Below are 19217 nucleotides of genomic sequence, written 5' to 3' on the forward strand. Positions count from 1 at the left end.
ACATATTTCATAAAAAACGCAAACATCCTCTGGTCACAGCCACATCATCTATCAACACCTCAAAGAATGCCCCCCCCCTCTCCTTTCTCATCACCCTTGTGACTGTTCACCACTGCCTTCTCCCCAGTTACTATCCTGAGCTCCAGAAAAACCTCCAAAATCCTACTTTCCCTCAAACTGTACGAATCCCCTACTGATGCCTCCTTTGATAACCCTGTCTTCTTTACCTCCGTATTCAGCAAGATCTTCAAATCCATCCTCTCTCAGTGCATCCGTCAACCCCTGCACCAATGCCACCTTCTTTCAATTAACCAGTGTGGCTTCTGTCGCAGTTTCTCCTTTGATGACCTGCTACTGCACCTCACTCACTTCCTAACTCGCCAACTCAGCTCCTGTAAATCTGCTATTTTTGTGTCCCTCGACCTAGAGAAAGCCTATGACTGTGTATGGCATTCTGGCCTCCTTTTCAGACTCTAGACATACTCATTTCCAATTAACTATATCTTTTGTCACTATTAACAACTCCAATTCTCACACCTTCCATCCCACTGCAGGAGTGCCCCAAGGCTCTGTCCTCTCTCCTCTCCTTTATCTCCTCTACACTGGGAATATACCTTAACCACCTCCACGAGTTCACCTTATTCAGTATGCTGATGAAACCTCAATCCTCGCCTTCTGCCCCACAATCCAGAATCCCAACAATCCCTCCAAATCCACCTCAATCAGTTTACCTCCTGGTGTAACCAATGACTCCTTAAGATCAGTCCTTCCAAGGAAATAGTTATTGGACAAACCATGTGCATCTTCCACCTCCATGACTTCTATCTTACCAGTTATGACCATCCTATCTAGTTAACTACCACACTAAAGTATCTTGGACTGAACCCTCGAATGGCAACCAGTGTGGACACCTCACCTACTAACCATCCACAGAAAGCCCACAATCGACTAAAACTTCTAACAGGTCTAACTTTACGTTTACACCCCTCCACTGTTCTCCACACCTACAAAATCCTGATCCGACACATCCTCTGCTACGCAAATGTTGCATAGATCTTTGCCTCCAAAGTTCTACAAATCTCTCTAGATCCTTGAGCGCCAGACTTTCTGTCTTGCTTTCTGCATCTATTTACTTTCCCTCACGTCGATCCTCTACCATCTCATTAAATTCCCTCTTCATCTATCCCTAGCCCTTTCTTTTTGTACCACTGCCCTTCCAACAGCCCATTACTTTTCTTCAGCCTCTGTCTATCCCATCATCTTTATTTCTGCTACCTGTTTCATCTCCTACTTATCATCTACATAGTTTTCCCCCGTAACGAGCTCCTATCTCTTTACCCACACCTCTCAACCTCTATGGAACATATTCTCTCCTTCCATAATACTTCTCTCCCAGTGCAGGTCCCTTCTGCTGTTAAGTGAGAGTGCAGTGCTACAGTGTTTGTTTCATAGAAGAATATCACCTTATTCGAATTTTTTTTTAATGTATATATTTTTCATCCTTTTGGCTGTCCATTATTAATAGTTTTTGTTTATAACACAGACAGAATTCATATTTTATATTTTATATCATCTGTGTAATATCCTTAAGAATGCCTTGGTTGGGGTATGGGGAATGAAATAACAACAGAGAAAACAAAGATGGTTCTGAGCTCCTAACAACTTTAACTCTTCCCCACCTATCCCCCTCTTTCCTCTTGTAACCACTATCCTACACACACATCACATTACTGCTCACCCTCCATCTTTCCCACTGGCTATATTTCCCATTATCCTCAACTGCTACTTGACATCTCCATAGTTTTTCTACCTAACAGACCCTTATCTTTTTATCCATACCCTTCAACATTATGGAATGTATTCTGTCCTCTGATGATACTCCTCGTCCAGTGTGGGTCATTCATATTTTAAGTGAAAGTGCACCACTTCAGTGTTTTTTTTATCAGAAGAATTTCACCTTTGTGTGATGCGTTTTTAAAATGTGTATATTTTAGTTTTACAGCTATATGTTTTTAAGGTTTAGTTTAAATTAGAAAGAACAACCACAAATTTTGTTCTTCATTCTATATTATGATGTCTCCGCCAGGAGCCACTTTCACTGACTCAAAGGGCCAACAGCCTGGGACAAGGAGAGAGGTGGACCCTATGTGACAAGCACCTGAGATGTAGGCACTAGAGCCATTCTGCAACCACACAAGGATTAGGTGTCCTCACCTCATTTAAGGATAGACCCCTTTGAAGAGCCTGACATTGAGAAGCATGCTGAAAACTGATGGACCACTGCGGAACTAGGATGGAGTGTTAAGAACGTGCACTTGAAGGTAAGTAATTTGCAAGCTGTGTGATATCACAAACAGATCTCGATTCCTCAAATCATACCATTTTGGCGTCAAACATGGTAATCTACACGTCATTACATGTCAGAGAACAGAAAAGAATTTTCGGTCCACTTCATTTTTGATGCCCAATGTGGGGCGACCTCGTTGGTAATTTGCATGATGTATGATACTGCAAACAGGTCTCGAGTCACTACAGTATTTTTAAAGTCGTTCAGCTGAAGATTGGAATATTGTACCACTGACGGAACATCCCTCCCCATGTGGGGTGAGGGGGATGAAATAACAATACAGGAAAAAAACCAGCTCTGTGGTGGATGTTTACATTAATACCACCATCTGCTCCACGCACATTTATGTGTCGAAATTGACAAGCATTATAGCTAATTCTTTTTTTTCCTCTGGCTGTCCCAGTATTCCTCTCTCATTCCTATTGATTAGACCCAGCTGGAGCAACACTCTGATGCTTCTCAATCCCAGAATTCCTCTCATTCCTACTGCTGTTGCCCCTTACCTGTCACCTGCGTTAAAGTACAAGTGTTTTCACATTTCCCATCATTTTAACTTGGGGCCCTGATGTCTTATTTAGTATGGCGAGCTCTGCAGGCCTGTCTTCTAACATTGGCCGTGGTGCTCAGTGATTTTCCCATGGGTGGACTTCTCAATCATGAACATAGTTGAATCAATACTATGCATGTGACATCTCAGTGCATGAAACTGTCACCAGTGTGATTCCAGGGTGAGTTGGAGGATTTGGAGTTAGGAAGAGCAGTATGCAGGATTCTATAAGTAACTGTACATCTCTGAGTGAGAGCATTTCACTCCTAGTGTGGTATTAAACATAAAAAATGCAAAGAATCAAAGTTAGATTTAGGAGATGCAGTGATACAGACTTCTGGGCGAATAGTAGCAGAGGAAAACATGTCACAGACCTGGACCTGCAAATACATCCTCTGTCTCAGACGCAGTTGTGCCAGATTCTGGAATGTGAATTCTCAAATTATGGAACCTATCCCAGCATGTCAAGTCTGGGACAGTATGCTAGAATTCCACACTGCTATAAATAATCCAACAGGACTGAGTGGGATTGTTACACCACAGAACCAGGGCCAGTATTCCAGCTCTGGTCCAATACGCCAGAATTCCACATTGTTACATACATAGCCCAAAGGGTTTTAACGTGTCAGGGTGTTATACAAGCTCACATGCGATGATCAATGCATGCCTATCTGACTGACATGGTACATGCCATACTTTGGACATAATTAGCTTGTTGTTGTTGTTGTTGTTGTTGTTGTGGTCTTCAGTCCTGAGACTGGTTTGATGCAGCTCTCCATGCTACTCTATCCTGTGCAAGCTTCTTCATCTCCCAGTACCTACTGCAACCTACATCCTTCTGAATCTGCTTGGTGTATTCATCTCTTGGTCTCCCTCTACGATTTTTACCCTCTACGCTGCCCTCCAATACTAAATTGGTGATCCCTTGATGCCTCAGAACATGTCCTACCAACCGATCCCTTTTTCTAGTCAAGTTGTGCCACGAACTTCTCTTCTCCCCAATCCTATTCAACACTTCCTCATTAGTTATGTGATCTATGCATCTAATCTTCAGCATTCTTCTGTAGCACCACATTTCGAAAGCTTCTATTCTCTTCTTGTCCAAACTATTTATCGTCCGTGTTACATTTCCATCCATGGCTACACTCCATATAAATACTTTCAGAAACGACTTCCTGACACTTAAATCAATACTCGATGTTAACAAATTTCTCTTCTTCAGAAACGCTTTCCTTCCCATTGCTAGTCTACATTTTATATCCTCTCTACTTCGACCATCATCAGTTATTTTGCTCCCCAAATAGCAAAACTCCTTTACTACTTTAAGTTTCTCATTTGCTAATCTGATTCCCTCAGCATCACCCGACTTAATTCGACTACATTCCATTATCCTCGTTTTGCTTTTGTTGATGTTCATCTTATATCCTCCTTTCAAGACACTATCCATTCCGTTCAACTGCTCTTCCAAGTCCTTTGCTGTCTCTGACAGAATTACAATGTCATCGGCGAACCTGAAAGGTTTTTATTTCTTCTCCATGAATTTTAATACCTACTCCGAATTTTTCTTTTGTTTCCTTCACTGCTTGCTCAATATACAGATTGAATAACATCGGGGAGAGGCTACAACCCAGTCTCACTCCCTTCCCAACCACTGCTTCCCTTTCATGCCCCTCAGCTCTTATAACTGCCATTTGGTTTCTATACAAATTGTAAATAGCCTTTAGCTCCCTGTATTTTACCCCTGCCACCTTCATAATTTGAAAGAGAGTATTCCAGTCAACATTGTCAAAAGCTTTCTCTAAGTCTACAAATGCTAGAAACATAGGTTTGCCTCTCCTTAATCTTGCTTCTAAGATAAGTCGTAGGGTCAGTATTGCCTCACGTGTTACAATATTTCTACGGAATCCAAACTGATTTTCCCATAGGTCGGCTTCTACTAGTTTTTCCATTCGTCTGTAAAGAATTCGCGTTAGTATTTTGCAGCCGTGACTTATTAAACTGATAGTTCGGTAATTTTCACATCTGTCAACACCTGATTTCTTTGGGATTGGAATTATTATATTCTTCTTGAAGTCTGAGGGTATTTCGCCTGTCTCATACATCTTGCTCACCAGATGGTAGAGTTTTGTCAGGACTGGCTCTCCCAAGGACGTCAGTAGTTCTAATGGAATGTTGTCTACTCCCGGGGCCTTGTTTCGACTCAGGTCTTTCAGTGCTCTGTCAAACTCTTCACGCAGTGTCATATCTCACATTTCATCTTCATCTACATCCTCTTCCATTTCCTCAAGTACGTCGTCCTTGGATAGACCCTCTATATACTCGTTCCACCTTTCTGCTTTCCCTTCTTTGGTTAGAACTGGGTTTCCATCTGAGCTCTTGATATTCATGCAAGTGGTTCTCTTTTCTCCAAAGGTCTCTTTAATTTTCCTGAATTTTCCTGTAGGCAATATCTATCTTACCCCTCGTGAGACAAGCCTCTACATCCTTACATTTGTCCTCTAGCCATCCCTGCTTAGCCATTTTGCACTTCCTGTCGATCTCATTTTTGAGACGTTTGTATTCCTTTTTGTCTGCTTCATTTACTGCATTTTTATATTTTCTCCTTTCATCAATTAAATTCAATATTTCTTCTGTTAGCCAAGGATTTCTACTAGCCCTCGTCTTTTTACCTACTTGATCCTCTGCTGCCTTCACTACTTCATCCCTCAAAGCTACCCATTCTTCTTCTACTGTATTTCTTTCCCCCATTCCTGCCATTTGTTCCCTTGCGCTCTCCCTCAAACACTGTAAAACCTCTGGTTTAGTCAGTTTATCCAGGTTCCATCTCCTTAAATTCCCAGCTTTTTGCAGTTTCTTCAGTTTTAATCTACAGTCCATAACCAATAGATTGTGGTCCGAGTCCACATCTACCCCTGGAAATGTCTTACAATTTAAAACCTGGTTCCTAAATCTCTGTCTTACCACTATATAATCTATCTGAAATCTGTCAGTATTTCCAGGCTTCTTCCATGTATACAACCTTCTTTTATGATTCTTGAAACAAGTGTTATCTATGATTAAGTTGTGCTCTGTGCAAAATTCTACCAGGCGGCTTCCTCTTTCATTTCTTAGCCCCAATCCATATTCACCTACTACGTTTCCTTCTCTCCCTTTTCCTACTACCGAATTCCAGGCACCCATGACTATTAAATTTTCGACTCCCTTCACTATCTGAATAATTTCTTTTCTTTCGTCATACATTTCGTCAATTTCTTCATCTGCAGAGCTAGTTGGCATATAAACTTGTACTACTGTAGTAGGCGTGGGCTTCGTGTCTATCTTGGCCACAATAATGCGTTCACTATGCTGTTTGTAGTAGTTTACCCGCATTCCCATTTTTTTATTCATTATTAAACCTACTCCTGCATTACCCCTATTTAACTTTGTATTTATAACCCTGTATTCGTCTGACCAAAAGTCTTGTTCCTCCTGCCACCGAACTTCACTAATTCCCACTATATCTAACTTTAACCTATCCATTTCCCTTTTTAAATTTTCTAACCTACCTGCCCGATTAAGGGATCTGACATTCCACGCTCCGATCCGTAGAACGCCAGTTTTCTTTCTCCTGATAACGACGTCCTCCTGAGTAGTCCCCGCCCGGAGATCCGAATGGGGGACTATTTTACCTCCGGAATATTTTACCCAAGAGGACGCCATCATCATTAACCATACAGTAAAGCTGCATGCCCTCGGGAAAAATTACGGCTGTGGTTTCCCCTTGCTTTCAACCATTCGCAGTACCAGCACAGCAAGGCTGTTTTGGTTAGTGTTACAAGGCCAGATGAGTCAATCATCCAACCTGTTGCCCCAGAAACTACTGAAAAGGCTGCTGCCCCTCTTCAGGAACCACACGTTTGTCTGGCCTCTCAACAGATACCCCGCCGTTGTGGTTGCACCTACGGTACGGCTATCTGTATCGCTGAGGCACGCAAGCCTCCCCACCAACGACAAGGTCCATGGTTCATGGGGGGAGGATAATTAGCTTAATTTGCGTAATGAGGAGTGCAATGGGCAGTGGGCATGTACATGACTTTTGCGTGCGCGGTATTAACAATCCCTTCCTAATTTGCAATCAGATAAATGCGTACATTTTTATAACAACGTGAAACTGATGGGACAGGAACCAATCGCGCAGGTTGGGACACAGAAGCGCGACGTGGAAAGCCATAGCCGGCCGAAGTGGCCGAGCGCTTCTAGGCGCTGCAGTCTGGAACCGCGAGACCGCTACGGTCGCAGGTTCGAATCCTGCCTTGGGCATGGATGTGTGTGATGTCCTTAGGTTAGTTAGGTTTAACTAGTTCTAAGTTCTAGGGGACAAATGACCTCAGAAGTTGAGTCCCATAGTGCTCAGAGCCATTTGAACCATTTTTTGGAAATCTGTATTAGTGAAGCACAACAAACAGATCCTCACCGCAGGGGCCAATTTAGAACGATAATGGTTTGGACCCTTGGCTCTGCGCATTTCTAAGGCAGGTGGAAAAGACCTTCTGCATCGAACTCGGATCACGTGATCCTGTCGTGAATAGAGCATGGGGTTCACATTTAAAGACATCTGCCCTGGTGAAACTTAAACGTAATGACAATAACTCAGAAGCTGATTGAACACAAAAAGGGAAAGGCGATGTTAATTTGATGGAGAAGTTTAATAGGAAAATTCTGATTGTCTCGAACAAGCAAGTACGGAATGTACTGAGCGCTTCCATTGGCTAGTACTAGTGTTGGTGTGAGGCAAGGCTGCGGTGCAGTGGAAGAAGTTCTTGACAATATAAGTCAATTGTGGATGGATAATGGAGCCTCTTTTCTCTCGAGAGGTGTCGAGTGTTGCACGGGGCACTTAACACCCTGTGGTGGTGCAGAGAGACGTTTTTCTGTGAACATCTATGGTTCAATAGGCTCCGTTTCAGCCATATTTATGTAGTATCCCTCATATATCTCCAAAGCGGAGTAAAGAGATGAGTCTTTCTACTTAATGTTCTTGTGAGAGCAATATTGTACACGTTGCCCAGTCTTGGCGAGTGTACAGAGCCATTTTGTCTTAGCTTGGGGACACATGCAGTCTTATACTGCTTGGAAACTTTGGGAAGGTTTCAACTGATTAAATTCAGTCAGAGACCAGCATAGTGTTATTTAGTTGACAGGTACGAGACGGATCACACACAGCAGCTGGCAATTGCCGTCACTGGGCTGCACACTTCGAAAGGCAAATGAGGCATTGCTGAGGCACTAAATGTTGAAGTCACTAGCGTGCTTTCACATCAGAACTGTGTAAGCTTAGAGTAATAGCTAGAACTCTCTCGTGTTCATGACAGCCACATCACCGTGAGGCTAAAACTCGGATAAGTCATACAGGTGATGGGAAATATTGTATAGCTACTTTAGCTTAGTTTATGTTGTCAGAGTGAATATTTCTGACGGATATTTCAGTTGAGATTTCTTCTTACACTTTGGCATGTTTTTCGTATTAAGTTTCGTTAAATTTTATGAATATAGTGTTCTTGCTTTATATTTTTGACATGGGATCTCCCTTGCTTGCATAGGATTTTCCTGAGATTATCATTTTCGCATCCTGAATTCGAACGTGTATGGTAATTTGTGTAATAAAAAACATATATGTACAGGGAATAGGCTGTTTGTTTGTCCGAAAATAGAGGTTCCCCTTGTAAGTAGGCTGTTTATGTTTTCTCTATGTAAGTAGGCTGTTTAGGTTTTTTTATGGTAACGCCACCTCTGTATGAAAATCACTGGCTGTGCTGTGTGCAGTCTGTGGCTGCTTTGCATTGTTGTAATACTCGCCATTGTAGTGTTGGGCAGCGGCAGCTGGATGTGAACAGCGCGTAGCGTTGCGCAGTTGGAGGTGAGCCGCCAGCAGTGGTGGATGTGGGGAGAGAGATGGCGGAGTTTTGAAATTTGTCATGAACTGCTATATTTATATATGATGATATCAAGGTAAATACATTGTTTGTTCTCTATTAATATCTTTCATTTGCTAACTATCCCTATCAGTAGTTAGTGCCTTCCATAGTTTGAATCTTTTATTTAGCTGGCAGTAGTGGCGCTCGCTGTATTGCAGTAGCTTGAGCAGCGAAGATTTTTGTGAGGTAAGTGATTTGTGAAGGGTATAGTTTAACGTTAGTCAGGGCCATTCTTTTGTAGGGAATTTTGAAAGTCAGATTGCGTTGCGCTAACAAAATATTGTGTGTCAGTTTAAGCACAGTCGTGTATAAATTGTACTAAGGGGACGTTTCATATGTCGACCCTTAGCCTAGGATACCTCACTGGAATCTTCTGATTTTTTTCTTGTAGTTTGTGTATTTAGTGTAGCTTTTGTTTATTGCTAGCGCGTAATTGTAGAGAGAATCTCCTTTGTAGTTGCAGTCTTTCATTGTTGTACTGTAAAACAGTTGTGGCATGCATGTAGATTTGCACCAAGTATTTCGTAGCTGCGCTTGTAATTAACTAGATATTATTTTCAGTGCTATGTTAATGTGTTCTCCTATTGTTGCACTTCAAATTGTGCTTTTCTGTGTTATCGTGTGAAATATTGTGACAATAATGGCGTGTGAAAAACGTAACACTCGGCTCCAAAGTAAAATGAGAAATGACAGTGAAGACGAAAGCAGTGTGTTGGCCCCACCATGCATATTCAAAGTAGTAATTTGGTAACTGTGCATAGGGAAATGGAGCGGGCGTCAAACAATGGCGTAGGCAGTCAAACAGGTAGTGAACAGGGAAGCATTATCGATCGATCGGTCGGCAACAGCTCGCCTCAGGAATCCGAAATGATAGGACACAATTTTGCAAATACTGTAGATTCAGGTTTTGCGTCCTCACCGTTTTCTCAAATAAGTCAAGACACATTTTCAGCTTGTCAAAATGTGAATGTTGCCGGTGCAAATGCACTGCTGAAAAGAGTAGAGGAACAGATTCCAGACACTAATGCATTGTTATTACAACTAATGCAACAAATGGAACAAAATCAGAGACAAACACAGCAAAAGCTGCAAAAGTTAGACACAATGGAACAAAATCAGAGACAAACACAGCAAAAGCTTCAAAAGTTAGACACAATGGAACAACACCAGAGACAAACACAGCAACAGTTAGACGCAATGGAACAAAATCTTCACACCACGCTTGAACAAACACGTGAAGATTTAACTACTGAGTTACATAACATTGAATCGAAATGTCAAAAAGTCTGTAATGACGTAAAAACTCAAATTTGTGAGCATTTTCAACCTATTTTTTCGCGGCATGAAAATGCATTACAGAATCACGAAGCAGCCATAAAAGAACTGCAAACCATTGTTCATGAAAATCATGAGACCTTGTGGGCTAAAATTGACTCAGTTGCATCTACCGATTCGGTTACGCAACTTGCAAAAACTCAGGAAAACTTAAAGGACACAGTAGATTCGATTTCAACACAAATGGACACTCTGAAACTTGGTTCAGAAAAACACACTGAGGAAATGTGTTCACTATCGGCGAAAGTAGCCGAACTTTCAGATCAGGTCACTAACTTATCTACAAAGGTAGATGATGATCTGAATGACACAAGACCCGTAGCCTTCACTGACACAGAAGAGTATGAACAAATAAGAAAATTCAAACAAAATCAGAATCAAATTAATACGCAATACAAAAGAGAAATGCGGGAAGTACAAGATCAGCTGACACAGGTAATACAAGAATTACGTATTTCAGAGGACACTCGCGCACCAATAAGGGAAGAGGGACATAGAAATACGGAACAGCCACAAAATAATAACACAGGGCATTTCGGTAATTATGAAAGAAATTGGCAAGGTACACCGAATTTTGAGATGGAACCGCCGACACGACGTAACAATGACCGATATGCTACTCGCCGACACGATGATTTTGACTATAAGCTGTTCATTACTACACGTAAATTCAAAACGTTTAAGAATTCTGCCAACGACATTCATCCACAAGCGTGGCTCCATCAATTCTCTCATTGTTTCCCTCCCAACTGGTCATTGGAGCACAGGTTAGAATTTATGTGTGGCTACTTAGAGAATGAACCAGCTGTAAGAATGCGATCGGTCATTCACGATTGCCACAGTGAAGGAGAATTTTACCATGCCTTCCTCTCAGCATATTGGTCTCAAGCCACACAAGACCGCGTAAAACATAGCATCATAATGATGAAACATTTCGAACAATCTGAATTTTCCAGTCTTGTGAAATATTTTGAAGACATGTTGCACAAGAATCAATACCTGTCAAACCCATACAACCCGTCAGAACTTATCCGCATTTGCTTAATCAAACTGCCTGAACATTTACGACATATTATTTTAGCAGGACGTTGCAAAGACGACATTGAAGCTTTTCAGGGACTGTTACAAGAATTAGAAATTGACACAGACAGTCGCGGGATGCGAAAACAGGAAAACAATCACTACAGGTCACATCCGTCACAATTCCGTGACGACAGAAACGATAACTGGACACGACAAGACTATTCTCACCACAGAAATCGTGACCAAAATAGATACCACCCGTATGACAACCGTTGGCAGAGTAGTAATAATTACAGGGAAAGATCACCTCTCCGCGGTAGTGACTATCACAGAGACAATCAGAGAAACAGACAATATGGGAACCAAAATAATTATTATCAAGGGAGACAGAATAACTTTAGACGCAACGGTCCAGCGCGCAGTTACGATTCAGGGAGAAATTCTCCACCACTTAACCGACAAGAAAGAAATTACAGAAACTACCGACAAAACGACAGACGTGAATTTCATCAGAACTGGCGGGATTCTAACAGAGCTGGGCCCTCTCGGCAAGGCGAATTTGTAGAAGTTAGGTCTCCTAATCCCAATAACAACGCGCGCCAACAAAGAGACAGACAATGACTCGCGCCGCAGGCACCCACGTGCGCCGGCTGGCTCAGAGAAAAATAACATAGACACTAACCTTGAGAAAAATTCCAGTATTCTTTGCCGACATATACCACATGATAATTGCGTTGAAGTCGAAACTCTGCGTACTAGGAAGAGTAAAGGTTTACACCACATTTCACATGTAAAACCGTTTATTGAAAGATAATCTGCTTTTTAACTTTGTCTTTGCCATATAACTTTTCACTTTACGTTACTAGTATGCTGTGTCAGACTTAAGAAACTGTTACCATACAACTATGTTTGAAGTTAAATATCCAGGCTAGAACCTAGGGAACATTTTTAAACAGAAATTACGAATGCATTGTTATAGTGAACAGACGACACAGTGTTGTATTTGTACAGTCTTGCTTGTTAGTTGCACGATTACGTAACGACTATAAGGCTTACATACTTAGAACATTTACCAGTACTGCTAATGAGATTTTAATGCAACATTTTGGTTTACTTGAAAATATATTCTGGATTTAAAGTACTTTCAGTGAGATACCAGATGGCACAGTGGTTAGTTTATGTGACAGCTACACGATTTTATCACGACGCTACTAATGAGTGACAATTTACAATGTTGCTTTTGCAGTGTTTCTGTTTTATATCTGCACAGTTTTTCTGAATTCATCTGGAAAGTAAAACATGTTTTAGTAGTAACTTTTGTGGTACAGCAACAATGAGATTGTCTTTTCTGTAGCACAACAATATGTTACAGCACAGTACTTTCTTCATCACGGCAATAAGTGTAATAACTAAGATATCTATACGCAAAGCATTTCACTTTTGTTTATCATGAGGTAAGTACATTGGCTTCTGCAGAACTTAGCTTTCGGAGGACAATAACTACGACACTTCCACAGAGATTATGTTGCAACAAGACGCACATTTAGCGCTACAGGACACGCATTTCAGTGATTAATTTTGTACTTAAAACATTTATTTTTAAAGATTTTTGAATTACAAAGAAAGTTTTCCGTGATACATTTCATTCCATTGCTGTAATCTGTAACACCTGAGGGTATAATTACATTAATCCTCAGGGGGGTACACGCTTACTTTGTGTACCATGTGTGTGGCAACCACAAGGAGCCCTAGCTAATATGGTATTTGCTTACACAACTTTACACATCGGTACCATATTTCTCTAACACATAATTACACAGCTATCTGATCATTTAACTGAGAGAGACAAACTTTTTTTTACTACATCAGTGACAGATGTTTACGTAATTATACCGTTGGATAACTTCACACTTACGAAATTGTATTTTGTCTGTACTTAGTGAACTGTTCATATTTTTTTGGAACCATTATGATACTATGAGAGCTTTGAATGATATATTTGGTATGGGATCATGATTTTTAAAGTACGTTTGAGGCAGATGACACTTTTGACATGAGCAGAGAATTTTTTTTAGGTTTTGAAATTATTGCAGAAAGCTACGACGTTTTTGAGATTTGACTGAGGTGTTATGATATTTTTACGACAACGATGTGTATTATGCTGCTGAGGTATGTTTATGATCAGTAAGCTGATGCTATATGGGGAGTTTGATTATGCTACGTATTTCTTATGATGAAATACTGAAGAAGTGTCAACGAATAAGGTAAGGAATAATGAGTAGTGATTAGGGACTCTGATTTGTGAGAAAGGTTGTTGGAAACCAAGAATCGTACTTTAAGAGTTAAGAAATGTGTGTATATGCGCCAATGTATCACAATGCCGGCGAAAATTTTTTGGACACTGTTATATCAATAGCATTTTGTTTCTACACATTTGTTACGCAAATTTTCGACCTGTGAAATGTTTATATGAGACTGTCACTGTAGCGGAAACTGCTGTCGTAAATATGTCGGTAAGAAAGGTAGGTGACTGTGACGTAATGCGTTGCGAGCGGCCAGGTGTGCCAGTTGCCTGGAGGAAAAGCCATTATTGCGAGCCCTTTTCAGCGGCACAGGTAAAAAAAAAAATAAATAAAAAAAGACGCCATTAACCTCGCTTCTGACATTCCTTTGTAGAAAGCATCGTAAAAATGACACGGTCGAACTTGAAAACATATGATTACACTGGATGCCTAATGAAATGACGAGAAATATTTTTATGTCTATACACCTGATTATGACTACTGTCTCTCTAGTTGAGAGATTTTTCTACTAACTTATGAAATGCCACATGGCTATTGAACGATGTTCTTATGCTTTGCTGTGTACATAGTTGTTTATTTCATTTGATATCTAGTTTCTAGCTGCACTGCTGCATTGGTTCAAATAAAATTTTATAGATGTACTAATATAAATATTTTCTGTCTACAGATCCAGTAAATAATAGTTTTGTGATATATTTCAAAAAATGAGGGAGCACAAAAAGATATTTCCCTTCACAGGAACTGCATACATAATTTTCTTTACAATACTTGGTAATTTATTTCATAGAATAAGTTATCGTGATGCATCACCTTAGTGTTAAGATGTGACATAGGTATTAGACATGGCCATTTTTAGTGTAATATTTTTTCTGCTTGCGCTATGTAATGTTTAGGTATAAGTTGCTGCTGTTTGCCAGGCATAGTGCTGCTAAATTTAACTTTGTATTACTCTGTTAAGCTTTTCTCGTTGCTGCACATTGGCTCATATTAGCTGTAATGTTGCATTGCTTGGTAATTTAGATTCACTGTAGCTTGCTTTGCAAATTTCCATTTTTTTGTCATTGCTGCTTGTGTTAATTGTTTTGTGCTGCTGCATTGCCTCGTCCCTTAGTTTAGCATCTGAGCTCAGTAGATTTAAGTTAGCTTAAGAGGGGGTAGCCTCTAAGAGAATGAGTTGCGATGAATTGGAAGAAATGCATTGAGAAAACAGGTTTAGGTAGGATTTTCTTGGAAATAAATGTTGAGGTAAGAAATGTGTGAACATATATATACAGAAAGCATGCTTAGATAGAATTTTTTTGGTGGAAACAAAGGATGAAATAAGAGGAAAGATATATGAAGTTTTGGGTTGGACTGCAGTACCAAATGTTACACTGAAAACGAACCCTGTCCTTTCCTATTGGTGTTATCCCACTATGTGTTTGTGTACCCTTGTGTATTTGTTTTCTTCCTGTCTCTGTGTAGTTTCATAGAATTTTTTCTTCTTTTAATATTAAGCTACATTCACTATGATGAGGAATACTGTCATCCTCGAATATAATTGGCATTAATAATATGTTATTTACTTTGTAAAGATGTTCAGACATTATTTATTCTGTTTTGTGTTAATGCTCATGTGTGAAGTTGATGTTTCAAAAGTTCTTGTGATCTTTATGTATTTACTTATGTCATAATTCCTGTAACACTGATGTATATGTCTATTTCTATTCTTTTGTAAAGCCTGTACTACAAATGTTATCTGTATTATTATGTTTTTAATGATTTGTTTTGTACCTTTGTTATTGTATTCTTATGTTATAAAATTGTAATTGACACCGGTTCATCTAATTAAGTAACTTGTACGTTACATTTCACTGCACACGTTTCTGTTGGTCATAGTATATGGACAATATGTGAGAAGTAGGGACTGATAGTGTTTGCACGTGTGTTAATAATTCACCAAGGGATTGGACAACAGCATTGCTGGGTCTAAGGACAATTCCACAAACTTTGTGAGTGCACAAGTGGGGGTATATGGACTTGCTATCTTCTCTGCAAGCCTCTTCGATGGTGATTGTGCACCTGCACAGTCGCAACAGATGGCTGCTGGCCATCTCTACAAGGACTACAGTGGGTCTGCATCTCTGATGACCCACCAATACCATTATTTCTATAAGGACTGCAGTGGGTCTGCACCTCTGGTGGCCCACCAGTACCAATACTCTCTACCAGGACTACAGTGGGTCTGCTCTGTGATGACCTACCTACCAATATTCGTCAGAACTTCGAATGACTCTGCTGTGGGTTTGCTCCATTGTGGCCCATTACCTGTCAGCATGTCAAGAGTCAGCACTGTCTTTCCGTTGGAAGGACAACACTACTTCTTCAAGACTGCATGGAAATCCACTACTTCTGTGTGCAATTTTTTTTTACTAATGAGACAATGTGAAAAAAAACTGTAATTACTATTGTGATGAATGATCAGGACTGTCTTTATGGACTGTGACAAAATTTTAGCTTTTGACCAACGTTGTATCAATAAGTGTGTGCATTTGATTTCTTTGTTATTGTAATTATGAAAAATTTTATCAAATCATTATTGGCCACTGCCCAAAAAAAAATTTGTAAAATTTTTTGTGGGGAGCATGGGGGCTATGTAAGTAGGCTGTTTATGTTTTCTCTATGTAAGTAGGCTGTTTAGGTTTTTTTATGGTAACGCCACCTCTGTATGAAAATCACTGGCTGTGCTGTGTGCAGTCTGTGGCTGCTTTGCATTGTTGTAATACTCGCCATTGTAGTATTGGGCAGCGGCAGCTGGATGTGAACAGCGCGTAGCGTTGCGCAGTTGGAGGTGAGCTGCCAGCAGTGGTGGATGTGGGGAGAGAGATGGCGGAGTTTTGAAATTTGTCATGAACTGCTATATTTATATACGATGATATCAAGGTAAATACATTGTTTGTTCTCTATTAATATCTTTCATTTGCTAACTATCCCTATCAGTAGTTAGTGCCTTCCATAGTTTGAATCTTTTATTTAGCTGGCAGTAGTGGCGCTCGCTGTATTGCAGTAGCTTGAGCAGCGAAGATTTTTGTGAGGTAAGTGATTTGTGAAGGGTATAGTTTAATGTTAGTCAGGGCCATTCTTTTGTAGGGAATTTTGAAAGTCAGATTGCGTTGCGCTAACAAAATATTGTGTGTCAGTTTAAGCACAGTCGTGTATAAATTGTACTAAGGGGACGTTTCACCCTTCCTCACTGATACTTTAGTTACACCGACAACAGCTGTTATTCTGATGTCTAACAGTGACTGTGTGCGGGATCTCCCTATTTATTAGGGCCTGAGTTCAGAGGATTAATTTTTTCCTCTTCAGAGCACTTCTTGCACACTATGTGGTGGGCTAGGTTACACAAAAATCAGAGCATTCTAGGTATGAGGTAGATTGTGATGTTATTGAGCTGCACCAGTATGCCTCGGCTGCCATCTTGTATTCCAGGTCACAGATACTGCATTCTGACGTTGTAGTTAGGCTGGTGTTTATGTATCAAGTCAACCAGCATGACGATGCACCATTTTGAATTTCCCACCAATTTATACTCAGGCAATCCACCTTCCACTGGAAATTTGAGTCTCTGTAAATGGCAACCAGTCACCTCTGCTTCCAACGGACTACCACTGATTGGACCTGCAGGGGAAATACCATAAAGACAGTGTTAAATCTGACATCTTCTTCTGCAAGAATGTCGCTTATTTCCATGAAATCAGCAAATAGTACATAACAGGCATCAGTGGAATCTCTTCCACAAACAGCTATTATTGGAAAACACAAGGGAAAGCAAATAATATCTGAGTATTTCATGAAGAAGTAATAATTACAATTATAATGAAAAATAGGAAAATATCGCTGGGAGACATCGATGCACAAACTGATGAAGAAACAAAATTTATGTGAACAGTGACCGTACGGGACGCAGAATGAAGAAGAACAAACAATAATGGTGATATATGATTTGATATCTGTCAAACTGTTAACGAAAAACAGTCAATACACTTCTTGACAATTTATGTCAAGAACGAAACTACACTACTGGCCATTAAAATTACTACACCACGAAGAAGACGTGCTACAGACGCGAAATTTAACCGACAGGAAGAAGGTGCTGTGATACGCAAATGATTAGCTTTTCAGAGCCTTCACACAAGGTTGGCGCCGGTGGTGATATCTACAACGTGCTGACATGAGGAAAGTTTCCAACCGATTTCTCATACACAAACAGCAATTGACCGGCGTTGTCTGGTGAAACGTTGCTGTGATGCCTCGAGTAAGAAGGAGAAATGCGTACCATCACTTTTCCGACATTGATAAAGGTCGGATTGTAGCCTCTCGCGATTGCGGTTTATCGTATCGCGACATTGCTGCTTGCGTTGGTCGAGATCCAATGACTGTTAGCAGAATATGGAATCGGTGGGTTCGGGAGGGTAATACGGAACGTCGTGCTGGATCCCAACGGCCTCGTATCACTAGCAGTCGAGATGACAGGCATGTTATCCGCATGGCTGTAACGGATCGTGCAGCCACGTCTCGACCCCTGAGTCAACAGATGGGGACGTTTACAAGACAACAACCATCTGCACGAACAATTTGACGGCATTTGCAGTAGCATGGATTATCAGCTCGGAGACCGTGGCTGCGGTTACCCTTGACGCTGCATCACAGACAGGAGCGCCTGCAATGGTGTACTCAACGACGAACCTGGGTGCACGAATGGCAAAACGTCATTTCTTCGGATGAATCGAGGTTCTGTTTACAGCATCATGATGGTCGCATCCGTGTTTGGCGACATCGCGGTGAACGCACATTGGAAGCGTGTATTCGTCATCGCCATACTGGCATATCACCCGGCGTGATGGTATGGGGTGCCATTGGTTACACGTCTCGGTCACCTCTTGTTCGCATTGACGGCACTTTGAACAGTGAACGTTACATTTCAGATGTGTTACGGCCCGTGGCTCTACCCTTCATTCGATCCCTGCGAAACCCTACATTTCAGCAGGATAATGCACGACCGCATATTGCAGGTCCTGTAGAGCCTTTCTGGATACACAAAATGTTCGACTGCTACCCTGGCCAGCACATTCTCCAGATCTCTCACTAATTGAAAACGACTGGTCAATGGTGACCGAGCAACTGGCTCGTCACAATACGCCAGTCACTACTCTTGATGAACTGTGGTATCGTGTTGAAACTGCATGGGCAGCTGTACCTGTACACGCCATCCAGGCTCTGACTCAATGCCCAGGCGTATCATGGCCGTTATTACGGCCGGAGGTGGTTGTTCTGGGTACTGATTTCTCAGGATCTATGCACCTAAATTGCGTGAAAATGTAATCATATATCAGTTCTAGTATAATATATTTGTCCAATGAATACCCGTTTATCATCTGCATTTCTTCTTGGTGTAGCAATTTTAATGGCCAGTACTGTAGGTTATCGTCCAACTCACATCATGGAGAATCTCAAATTAATCATTTGACAATCACCACGTACAATTAAATGTAAATTGTGCCTATTAAAGTAAAAAAGGAATATTACACTTGGATCATCACCTATCGGCAGCAAAAATAGTGTATCACAATCAGCCAAACAAGTCCCAATTGCAAACACCCATGCTGAAATCTTTGCAGCAAAGCTGGAAACTTTCCTTGCAAAATTCATCTTCATCGATGTTACCT

This window comes from Schistocerca piceifrons, chromosome 2 (assembly GCF_021461385.2).
Source record: "Schistocerca piceifrons isolate TAMUIC-IGC-003096 chromosome 2, iqSchPice1.1, whole genome shotgun sequence".
NCBI classification, from domain to species: domain Eukaryota; kingdom Metazoa; phylum Arthropoda; class Insecta; order Orthoptera; family Acrididae; genus Schistocerca; species Schistocerca piceifrons.